This window comes from Eulemur rufifrons, chromosome 30 (assembly GCF_041146395.1).
Source record: "Eulemur rufifrons isolate Redbay chromosome 30, OSU_ERuf_1, whole genome shotgun sequence".
NCBI classification, from domain to species: domain Eukaryota; kingdom Metazoa; phylum Chordata; class Mammalia; order Primates; family Lemuridae; genus Eulemur; species Eulemur rufifrons.
The window spans coordinates 87,959,508-87,972,739 of record NC_091012.1 but is presented as its reverse complement, the minus strand read 5'-3'; the positions used below and the strand labels follow the sequence as shown (position 1 = coordinate 87,972,739).

Here is a 13,232-nt window from a genome sequence, read left to right as displayed (position 1 = left end):
ATCCAAAAGAGACAAACATCATTGCAACTGGAAGGTTCAAAACCCTCCCCAAATGGGTGGGCTAATTCCCCTATTCCCTGGGCCTCCAACAAATGCCCCACAGGGCTGGAAGATTCAAACCCCTCTCCAAATGGGTGTTCTAATCCCTCTGTTCCCTGGGAAACCCTCCCCAAATGGTGGCCTAGTCCCCCCGTTCCCTGGAAACCACAAATGAGCTCCAAATTCAAACCAGGTTCCATAGTTCCACTCAACCTCATGACTTCCACCACCAAAAGGTGCCTCAAAACAAAGCCAACAAGGAGGTCTGAACACTAATCCCACCACCACCACCAAAATGGGTGGTATCGAGGTCTCAGGGTATACCCTGGGGAACTTACTCAACAAATGGCAGAGGCTGTCCAGACATTTCCAAATCCATTTCCTTCTCCTCACCTCAGTTCAGGTTATGAGGAGCTGCATCTACTTAGGGGAGACAGAGACAGGGGTTCCCCAGAGCTAAAACAGGCTCTGGCAGCTGCTGGGGCCATCCCTTGCTCTCTCACTTTGAAAAGAAGTTACTCCTACCTGTGAAGACCCATGGCTTTGACTTGGGGCTGCTCCCTGCCTCTTCCAGCAGTCATGGGGTGCTATTCTACCAGGGCATCAATGGGCCCACCCAGGGATGGCAAATTCTGTTACCAAAAGTTCAGCACTTGTTCCAGAGGCCGAATCAGAAGAACGAGGACAAGTGGTTTGAGGAGGAAGAAAGAGGAGTTTATTAATTTGCCACCAAATGAGGAGGTAGAAAGACTCCTGTCTCTAAGTACCAACGTCCTGTCATTAATTTTTGTTAATATGGCCTTGTACCCTAAAATGTTTGACCTATTAATAAAATTAGCAGGTATCTAGATTAATTGGTAATGAGTTAAAATATATTATAGGGTCGGACTTCCAATTTCCTGTCCAACTTGTAAAGAGCTTGGAAATCGTGACTCCCATGCTCAGAATAAGAAAAAAGCTGAACTGAAAACCAACAACTCTTCTTGGATCCAACAGAGAATTGAGGTCACAGAGCAAGCTCCTGCCCTGAAAACTGGAGAAACATAAATATATGGAATCACGGCTTACTGGGAGAAGAAGCTGTGGCTGGAATCAGTAAATGGTAGGTAGGAACACGTAAAGGGTAATTGACTAATTGCTGGAGAATAACCAAGGACTACACCTAAAGATTAAGACTCCTGGGGGTACAAACTTTCATGAGTTTAACCTCCAATATCCTTACCAAGTTCTTAGGGTAAATATATAAGAAAAATTCCCTCATATTTTGAGCAGGGAAAGAAGAAAAGTAACCATTTTGAAATATGACCAGAGTATTCTGTTTTCATTAACAAAGGGTTTCCTTCAAGGGAAACTATATTACCAAAGCCTAAACGACTTGGAATTTATCAGAGTATGACCATCATGGCGAAAGGGAAATACCCAATTCCACCTCCTCCAGCCTTCCTGTTTCATCTAAGCAGAGAGGGGAAAGCTAAGAAGCACTTGTGAGTGTCATAGCCTAGGGGCAAAGGCTTCACCAAAAGTCTGAGACCTAATCATAGGATTATAGAAGGACTCTCCCCACCCCACTTACCATCACATTAATAAGGCTCCTCTATAATAACAAGATTACAACTGAAAGGACTGTAAGATTCAGAACATATTTAAAAAAGAGTCTTTAGGGAAACTCAAACACAACAGGGGAGACAAAGATACTAGAGGAAATTCTAGCCTCTGACACCTACAGCTACAACAAACATTAGAGATAGCCAACTCCTAGCCTTTATAACATAAATCACGTTAAAGGCCCATTTATCTCAGTACCTTTTACCCCAAACATTGCATCCAGCTTTCAAAAAAAATTACAAGGTATGCTAAAAGGCAAAAAACAGTCTAAATAGACAAACTAAGCATCAGAACCAGACTCAGACAAAGCAGAGATTTTAGAATCATCAGACCAGAAATTTAATGTGCTAAAGGCTCTAATAAAAAAGTGGATAGTGTGCAAGAACAGAAGGGTAATGTAAGCAGAGACAGGGAAAACTCTAAGAAAGAATCAAAAGGTTATAAGGTTATATAAGAGATCAAAAATACCATAAGAGAAATGAAGAATGTCTTTGATGAGCTCATCAGTAGAAAAGAATCAGTAAGCTTGACAATTTATGTCAATGGAAACCTCACAAAATGAAAAGCATAGAATAAAAAGAATTTAAAAATGGAAAAGAATATGTAAGAACTATGGGAAAATTATAAAAAGTGTAACATATGTGTACTGAGAATACCAGAAGGAAATGAGAAAAAGAAACAGAAGAAATATTTTGAAATAATAATGGCTGAGAATGTTCTAAAATTAATTAAAACACCAAACCATAGATCCAGGAAGCTCAGAGGACACTGAACACAATAAATCCTAAAAAAAAAATACACTTTGGCATATCACATTCAAACTACAAAAAAAAAAAAATAAAATAAAATAAAATAGAAAGAATCTTAAAAGAGGCCAGAGGAATCAAGTACATACTAACATCTGGGCAGGAAAAAAAATTATTTAAAAAAATAACAAAGAATCCAGAGGAAAAAACACCTATAAAGGACCAAAGATAAAAATAAAATTGCTCAAACAATTCAGCAAGAAAAAAAAAAACAATCTTATCAAAAAGTGGACAAAAGATATCAACAGAAATTTTTCAAAAGAAGATAGACAAATGGCCAAAAAAACATATGAAAAAATGCTCAATATCACTAATCATCAGGGAAATTCAAATTAAAACCATAATGAGATACCACCTCACTCTTATCAGAATGGCCGTTATTAAAAGTCAAAAAACAACAGATACTGGTGTGGATGTAAAGAGAATGGAACATTTATACACTGTTGGTGAGACTGCAAATTAGTATAGCCTTTATGGAAAACAGTATGGAGATTACTCAAAGAAATAAATGTAGGCCTACCGTTCAATCCAGCAATCCCACCACTTGGTATCTATCAAAAGGAAAAGAAGTCATTTTATCAAAAAGACACCTGCACTCGAATGTTTATTGCAGCACAATTCACAATTGCAAAGATATGGAATCAACCTAAGTTCCCAACAATTTATGACTGGATAAAGAAAACATGATGTGTGTGTGTGTGTGTGTGTGTGTGTGCGCGCGCGTGTGTGTGTATATATACCATGGAATACTACTCAGCCATAAAAAGGAATGAAATAATGTCTTTTGCAGCAACTTAGATGACACTGGAGACTATTATCCTAAGTGAAGTTATCTCAGGAATAGAAAAACAAAAACCACATGTACTCACTAATAATTAGGAACTAAAGGATGGGCACACATGGGCACAAAGAGATGTAAAAAACAATACAAAACAAGAAGGGGGATAGGAGAGGGGATGAAGGGTAAAAACTATTGGGTACAACATGATTATGGTGATGGGCAAAAGCCCCAAGTTAAATGTTACAAGGTATCTGTGTAACAAAATCATTTATACCCCCTTAATGTTTGAAAAAAAATTAAAACCACAATGAGATGCCACCTTATCCCTGTCAGAATAGCCACCATTAAAAAGTCAAAAAACAACAGATGCTAGCATAGAAGCAGAGAAAAAGGAACTCTTATACACTGTCAGTGGGACTGCAAACTAGTACAACCCCTATGGAAAACAGTATGTAGATTCCTCAAAGAGCTAAGAGTAGACCTCCCATTCAATCCAGCAATCCCACTACTGGGTATCTACCCAAAGGAAAATAAATCATTTTATGCAAAAGATACCTGCACTTCAATGTTTATTGTAGCACAATCCAAAATTGCAAAGATATAAAGATATGGAATCAACCTAAGTGCCTGTTAATTCATGAAAGGATAAAGAAAATGTGGTGTGTATATATGTACACACACACACACACACACACACACACACCCCAGAGTACTATTCAGCCATAAAAGGAATAAAATAATGTCTTTCACAGCAACTTGGATGGAACTGGAGACCATAATCCTAAGTATCTCAGGAATGGAAAAACAAACAGCACATGTTCTCACTAATAAGTGGGAGCTAAGTGATGGGTACACATGGGCAGAAAAAGACACAAAGGACATTGGAAACTAAGAAGGGGGGAGGTTGGGAAGAGGGTGAGGGATAAAAATTTACCTATCAGATACAATGAACACTGTCCTGGTGACCGGCACACTGAAAGCCCTGACTTCAGCATTACCTAGTGTATCTATGTAACGAAAACATTTATATTCCTTTAATATTTTGAAAGAAAAAAAATAACACTGGACTTTTCTTCAGAAACTATGTAAGCAAATAGAGAGTGGACTGAAATATTTAAACTGTTGAAAGGGAAAAAAATACCTACCAATCTAGAATTCTGTTTGTTCCCAGTGCAATTGTCCTTTAAAAGTGATGAAAAATAAACACTTTCCAAAAAAAGCAAAACTTGAGGGAATCTGTTGCCAATACATGTGTCTTCTAAGAACATTATTTAAAACAAAGTTCTTCAGAGAGAAGGAAAATGATACAGAACAAAAGCTCAGATTTCATGAGTAAAGGAAGCATATTAGAGAACGAGTAAATTAATGTAAAATAAAATCATTTATTTTTTATTCTCAATTGATCTGTTAATAGATAACAGTTTCTTCATATTAATAATAGCAACAATGTATTGGGTAATTAGAGATTATGAATAGGTTGAATGAATGACAGCAATGTATAAGTGATGAGAGGAATAAATTGGGAATACTGTTATGCACACTACCCATGAAGCAGTATAATGTTACATGAAAGTGAACTTAGATTGGTTATAAATATACATTGCAAATTCTATGTCAACCACTAAAAAAATTGAAAAGTTTAATTGGAACGTTAAGACTAGAAAAAACAAAATCATATAAAATGTTTAATTGAAGCCAGAGAAGGAAGAAAAAAATTAAAAGAAAACTGAAACAAAAACAAAAAACAAAGAGCATGGGCAATGAATGGAAAACAGTTACACATATGGTCAATATTAATCCAATAGTATCAGTTGATCATTTTAAATGTGAATAGTATAGACCAATTAAAAGGAAGATTGTCAGAGTGGATTAAAAAACATGATCTAACTACAGACCCCACTTTAAATATAAAGACATGATGGATTAAAAGTAAATATAGGAGAAATATATACCATGCTACCACTAATCAAGGTAAAGCTAGAGTAATTATATTAATGTCAGACAAAGCAGACTTCAGATCAAGGAAAATTAACAGGGATTAAAAAGGGAGCATTACATAATGATAGAGAGGTCAAGTCTCCTAAAAGATATAACAATCTTTCATGTGTATGTACCTACCAACAAAATCCCAAAAATGTGTGAAGCAAAAACTGATAGAACAGGCAAAATATATATATATATATAGATAAATCCTCTATTACAGTTGGAGACTTCAACATCTCTTCATCAGTAATTGACAGATGTATTTGGCAGAAAATCAGTAAGCACACAGTTGAAATAAACAGCACCATCAATCACTTGATTCTAAATGGCACCTACAGGATACTCTATCCAATAATAGCAGAATGCACATTGTTCTCAAACTCATACAAATCATTCACCAAGATAAACCTCATTCTGGGCCACAAAACACACCTTAACAAATTTAAGAGGATATACATGGTACAAAATATGCTCTTCAACAAGAATGGAATTAAATTAGAAAACATAATATAAAGGTGGCTAGAATATCCTAAAGATTAAACAACACACTTTTAAATAACACATGGGTCAAAGAAGTCTCCAAAGAAATTTTAAAATATTTTGAACTAAATAGAAATGAAAATACAACTTATCAAAATTTGTGAGATGCAGTGAAAGCAGTGCTTAGAGGAAAATTTATAGCATTGAATGCATATATTAGAAAAGAGGAAATATCTAAAATCAGTAATCTAAGCGTCCACCTTAGTAAACTAGAAATAGAAGAGCAAATTAAATCCAAAATAAGCAGAAGAATAAAATTAGAACAGAAATCAATGAAACTGAAAACAGCAAATCAACAGCGGAAGTTAATAATAAGGAGTAATAAAATTGATAAGCCTCTAGTCAGGCAAACAAAACAAAAAAGAGAATACATAAATTTTTAATATCAGAAATGAAAGAGGGGCCATCACTACTGATTCCGTGAACATTAAAAGGGTAATAAAGGGATGTCATGAGCAACTCCAAGCCTGCACATTGTATAACTTAGATGAAATGGAGACATTCCTTAAAAGAGTCCTTTCTATAAAAGGAGGAATAAATTGAATATGTCTATATCTTTAAAGAAGTTGAATCAATAACTAATAACCTTCCAAAACAGAAAGCACCAGGCCTAAGTGATTTCACTGGTGAATTTTACCAAATACTTAAAGAAGAAATGATGCAAATTTTCTATAATTTCTTCCAGAAAACAGAGGTAGGGGGAATACTTCCTAACTCATTCTATGAGGCCCGCATCACTCTAATACCAAAACCAGACAATTGCATGAAAGAAAAACTACAAACCACTCGCTCTCCTGAACACAGATAAAAAAAATCCTCAACAAAATATTAGCAAATCAAATCCAACAATGTATAAAAATAATTATATAACATGATCAAGCAGAATTTATTCTAGGTATGGAAAGCTGGTTCAACATTTGAAAATCAATTAATGTAATCCATCACATCAATAGGCTAAAGAATAAAAATCATGATATCAATAGATAAAAACCATTTAACAAAATCTAACACCAATCACGGTAAGAACTCTCAGCAAACTAGGAACAGGGGAAACTTACTCAACTTGATTAAAAAATGTACAAAAAACTCTAAAGTTAACAACATACTTAATGGTGAGAAACAAGATGTTTCCCCCCTCCTGAGACTGTGAATAGGCCAAGTGTATCCTCTTTTACCATACCTATTCAACATTGTACTGGAAGTCATAGCTAATTCAATAAGATAAGAAAAGAAAATAAAAGTATACATTTTAGAAAGGAAGAAATAAAACTGTCTTTGCAGGTGATATGATTGTTTATGTAGAAAATCGGGAAAAAAACGAAAAAAAAAAAAAAACTACTGAAACTAATAAGTAATTATAGCAAGGTTGCAGGATACAAGGTTAATTTACAAAAGCCAACTACCTTCCTATATACCACCAATGAACAAAATACAATTTAAAATAAAATACACAACACCATTTAAATTAGTACCAAAAAATGAAATAGTTATAAATCTAACAAATGCATACAAGAGCTATATGAGGAAAACTACAAAACACAAAAAAATCAAAGAAGCTAAATAAATGGAGAGAAGTTACTTCATGGTCATGGATAGGAATCAATACTGTTGAGATGTCAGTTTTTCCCAGCTTGAAGTACAGATTCAATATAATCCCAATCAAAATCCTGGCAAGTAATTTTGTGGATATGGACAAACTGATTCTAAAGTTTATATAGAAAGGCAAAAAACTCAAAATAGCCAACACAATACCAAAGAAGAAAACAACATTGGATGGCTGAACTACCTGACCATAAGACTTTCTATAAAAGCTACAGTAATCCAGTGTGGTATTGGCGAAAGAGTAGACAAATAGATCAATGGAAACAGAATAGAGAGCACAAAAACAGACTCTCACAAATATATTCAACTGATCTTTGACAAAAGGAACAAAGGCAATCCAATGGGGAAAGGATAGTCTTCTCAATAAATGGTATTAGAGCAATTGGACATGAAAAAAAAAAAAGAATCTAGACACTGACCTTACATCATTCAGAAAAATCTTTCATAAAAATTAACTCCAAGGCCAAGGCATGGTGGCTCATGCCTATAATCCTAGCACTCTGGGAGGCCGAGGCGGGCAGATCCTTTGAGCTCAGGAGTTCGAGACCAGCCTGAGCAAGAACGAGACCCTATCTCTACTAAAAAAATAGAAAGAAATTAGCTGGACAACTAAAAATATACAGAAAAAAAAATCAGCCCAGGCATGGTGGCGCATGCCTGTAGTCTCAGCTACTCGGGAGGCTGAGGCAGTAGGATTGCTTGAGTCCAGGAGTTTGAGGTTGCTGTGAGTGAGGCTGATGCCACGGCACTCTAGCCAGGGCAAGAGAGTGAGATTCTGTCTCAAAAAAAAATTAACTCCAAATAGATCATAGACCTCAATATAGAATGCAAAACTATAAATCTTCTAGAAGATAAGACAGGATAAAAATCTAGGTAACCTTAGGTTTGGCAATGACTCCTGAGATGTGGCACCAGAAGCATGATCCATGAAATATTAGTAAGTAGGATTTTATTAATATTAAAACCTTTTGATCTGCAAAAGACGCTGTCAAGACAATGAGAAGACAAGCCACAGACTGGGAGAAAACATTTACAAAAGACTTATCTGATAAAAGACTGGTATCTAAAACATACAAGGAACTCTTAAATCTCCAGAATAAGAAAACAAACAACTCAATTTAAAAATGGGCCAAAGATCCGAACAGACATCTCACCAAAGAAGATATATAGATGTCAAATAAGCATATGATAAGATACTCAACATCATATGCCATGAGGCACTTACAAATTGGAACAAAAATGAGATGGCACTACATACCTATCAGAATGGTTAACATCTAAAACATTGATAACATTGAATGCTGGTGATGATGAAGAGCAACAGGAACTCTCATTCATTGCTGGTGGGAATGCAGAATGGTACAAGCAACATAAAAGACAGTTTAGCAAAACTAAACATAGTCTTACCATACAATCCAGTAATTAAACTCCTTGTTATTTACCCAAATGGGTTGAAAACTTATGTCCACATAAAAACCTGTATACAAATGTTTATTACACCTTTATTCATAATTGCCAAGATCTGGAAGCAACCCAGATGTCCTTCAAAAGGTGAAGGTTTGGTACATCCATACAATGTAATATTGTATGGTACATCCATACAATGTAATATTGTATGGTACATCCATACAATGTAATATAATCAGTGATAGAAAGTCAAGTCACAAAAAACATGAAAGAACCTGAAATGCATATTGCTAAGTGAAGAAAGCCAGTCTAAAAAGGCTATATACTATGATTCCAACTGTATGACATTCTGGAAAAGGCAAAACTAGAGAGACAGTCACATGATCAATGGTTGTCGGGAATTTGGGACGAAGGAAGGAGGGAATAGGTGGATAACATGGGGTTTTTAGGCCAAGGAAATTATTGTATATGATACTATAATGGTAGATAAATGGCATTATACATTTTCCAAAAACCACATAACTGTACAACACAAAGAGTGAATCCTAATGTAAACTATGGACTTAATTAATCATAATATACCTTTTTAAAATAACTAGTTCATCAGTTTTAGCAAATGTACCACACTAGCATGAGATATTAATAATATAAGAAACTGCACTGGGAGGAAAGAAATGTATGTAAGAACACTCTGCACTTACTGCACAATTTTTCCGTAAACCTAAAACTTCTCTAAAATATAGTCTTTTAATTTAAAAAAGTACTCTAGGGTATAAATCATACTTCTCAACTTAATTAAAGGCTTTGGGTAGCATTGTTTCATTTTAAAGTGTTTTTCAGAAAAATTTCAAAATATCAAAGTCAAGCAAGAAGTGCATAATTTTTTTGAAGTTTCAAATGTCAAATTAGTTATTGGAAAATGCTAGCTCCTCCATGAAGCCTTCCCTAAGTGCCTAACCATTGGCACTCTCATAGAGTTCCACTTGTGTCTCCCTTTGGATGTTTCTATCATGTCTTTTATGACATGATATATATATATATATAAAATCATTATTTATATATTTTTCTCCTTTGGTACACTGCAACTCCAAGAAGGGAAAGGCACATGTTTTATTCATTACTTTTGTATTTCTAGCTGCCTAGCACAGTACCTTGTACCCAGTAGTTACTCAATAAATACGTACTCAATACATATATTATCCCTTACTTTATATAATACATGCATTTCTGGAAAAGGGGGTATTGATTTGCTTTTATAAATCATGCTCTCCCTTAAAATTATTTTATAATTTTAAAGATAGCTTATTGTGATTTCAAACAGATTACTGAGAGTGTCTTTTTGAAATTGATACTTTAATTTCCTTTGATCCCAATTTCTTTGTCAACTAAGTGACTTCTAAGATAGTAGTGGTTAGAAAATATGAATAAACTATTTTTAACAGTAAAGGTAACACCTATTTTATAAAATCAGATGATTTCAATAAATATTTTTTATATTGTCCTTAAATCCTGGCATGATTATATGTAAAATGATAATAGGTTGAATTTTTTTAAAAACCTTAGATCTTCTAATCTCAAAGTCCTCAGATTAATGATGATGAAATATTCCTATGATATATGCACAGATGTTCAGTAAAGACATTGCACATAATTTATAGGGACTTAAGGAATGAAGACAAATTGTATTACGTCTCTCTCTCTCTTGGTAGCAAAACCCCTAAAATATCTCATATATAATCCTAAGCATATTAAACATTAAGCATGAAATCCTCCTCCCTTTTTCTTCTTCTCACTTGACATTTCTTTCTTTTTTTCCTCTTTCTCACCTATACCTCAGGCTAGTCATGATACCACCACAGTCATATAGATGGTTGGGTGGCACTTAGAGCTAAGAAGGTTCCTGAACCCTGCACTAAAATTCCCAGAATATGTGGAAGAGTAGGAAAGAGCAGAGTATAAAGGGGCCTAGATTGGTCCAAAATGTTTACACAACAAAGCATTTAATAAGGTTTGAAGAAAAATAGGAAGCCAAGGAATGAAAGGGGATAACAGTTCACCTTTGCACACCACTTACAAAGCATACTTGTGATACTGCTCAAAAATAAACAATGATCCGTTTTTAAAAGTTGGAAGAGTGATCACTTTTAAACAAGGAAGTCCACAAAGCTAGAAAAATGTTGTTTGGAATGCTTAAATGCTACTACTATGCTCTACATGCCTAAAATTATTCTATGGTCTAGTTCCTGTCTAGTAAAAGAAAATTGTTTTCTATATGCTTTGGAAGTAGTAGCAGGCATTCATCATAACATCTGGCAATTTCTTCCTTTTCCTGATTAAAAAGAAATCAAACATACTTTCTGAGGATTTTCTATATTCATTTCTGTTTACTTGCAATTCATTTACATCAGTTTAATGCACCACTTTCTATTCTATGGGCAGTCATTATTTGTTGACTGAAGAACCAAATATTAACCTTCTAAAAATATGTCAGTCCTTAAGGAAGTTAGCTTAAATCTAGATTTCATACCATGATATTTACCTGTCAAGAAGCAACAGAAATCTGTATTTTGAAGGATTGGAACTCACTCTAAAAATAAATTCTAACACAAATGTCATTACTTAAGACTCTTCCCTTTGGCTAGCTTAATTAGTCATGCTCTGACCGGTTTTCTTCAATTTGAAAGAAAGTCCAGAAAACAATCTGCCTTTACCTTGTCAGCAAGGTACTTGCATTCAACTAATAAAGGAATAAAGGCCAATTTGCTAATTATGCCTTGCATAAGAGCTCAGAATCACCTTTATCACCTTTATCCTTAAGTAATTTGTATGTAAGAGACAATTCAGCAACCAGTACTGGGTGAAAAATGAACATGAGAGTTAAAAAAATTACAACATTAGCTACCAAAATTCGATTCATAATACTTGTTTTCTCTGTTCAGCTTAAACAAACAGAATAAAGTATAGATTCTTGATCGGTTGTTCAGGGTCTTGAATCTCACCCCAGGAACGGTGAGATTCATTGGGAGATTACTCAGCAGAGCCCATAGATGAGAAAGGAGACACAAAAATGGAGTCTTATTGTGAATTATTTTGGTTTTACTCTTAACTCTTCAATTACACCCTCCCAATTTCCTCTACTGTTTACTTTACTTCCCTAGAGGAACACATTAATCAAAGGTCTGTCCCCACTTGTCTTCTATTTCCTTCTATTTCTGCTCTTTTCCTTGGTGAACTCATTAATTTACAGTTTCAACTATCATCTCTTAATCTCTCTAGTCCTAGGCTCCTGAGCCCTATCTAGATGCTCTGCTAGCACCTCAAACTTAACATATCTAAAGCCTAGATCTTCATTTTCCCAATCAAGACTTCTTGACTTACTATCTACTTCTGTTAAAAGCATTATCATTCTTTCATCCTTGGTATCATCTTTCAATCCTATCCCTTTTTTTAAAACTCTGATAGCCCATCCATTGCTAAGTCTGTTGACTGTTATCTTACAATATCACTTGCATCTTTATTTCGACCACCACTCTAGTGGGTGCTATTGCTTCTTACCTAGACTATTACATTAGTCTCATAACTGGTCAGTAAATATTTGCTGAATGAATGCAGGAAATGAATGGTATCCCTGCTTTAGGTCTCTTACCACTTTAGTCCATCTTCTACAACAGGGCCAGATTAATTTCCTAAAACACAGCTTTAACCTTATTGCTCTTCTATTCAAAATAGAAGTTACTACTTACCACATAATATATTTTTCTGTTTCACAGTTAAGATACTTCACATTAAGAGCTCTATCCATCTTTCTAAGCTTATTGCCAATTCCTCTGAAACACTTCCCCCTCACTGGGCTCAAAACAGACTACTCACTTCTCCACACATACTATACTATATGCTCTCTCACATCTAGACCATCGTTCATGCTACTCCTATGCCTGTAATAACCCTACTCATCAATCAAGGCCTATCTCAGATGCCATCTCCTCTCTGAAACCCTTCCTGACTCCCCATCATAGTGGTTCCTTACCTTTTCTCTGAAACCCCACAACACCTGACTGGTACTTCTTTAAATCATTTATGACCTACCTTGTATTATGGCAATAAAATAAAACTTGCCTTATCCTGTAAGTTGAGGGAAGAACTTTGATTTATTCAAATTTGAATACTCTGCATTGCCAAGAACAATATTTTGTATGATAAGTTCTCAATAAATATTTTTAGGGAAAAGAATGAGTAAATAAAAGGGAACATACGGTATAAGGATGAAATAAGTGGTAAGAAGTGGGTTCTAAAACAAAATATTAATCCTTCTATGTAAGAGAAGTAACCAAATTATAGCCAAATTTCATTTATACTTGTTTTAAGCAAACACTTTTAATTATATTTTTGGAAATCTAAATTTATTTATTTTTATTTTAATACTTATATTGCATTTTACTACCTGCCAGGCACTGTTCTAAGCCTTTTAT

At 34.7% G+C, this 13,232-nt stretch overlaps 1 protein-coding gene across 6 annotated transcripts in view; it reads right to left on the bottom strand.

Moving 5' to 3' along the window:
- The window catches only part of ABCB7 (ATP binding cassette subfamily B member 7), a 103,613-nt gene that overhangs the window by 30,755 nt on the left and 59,626 nt on the right, over positions 1-13,232 (bottom strand). The gene's annotated exons all lie outside the window — the stretch shown is intronic.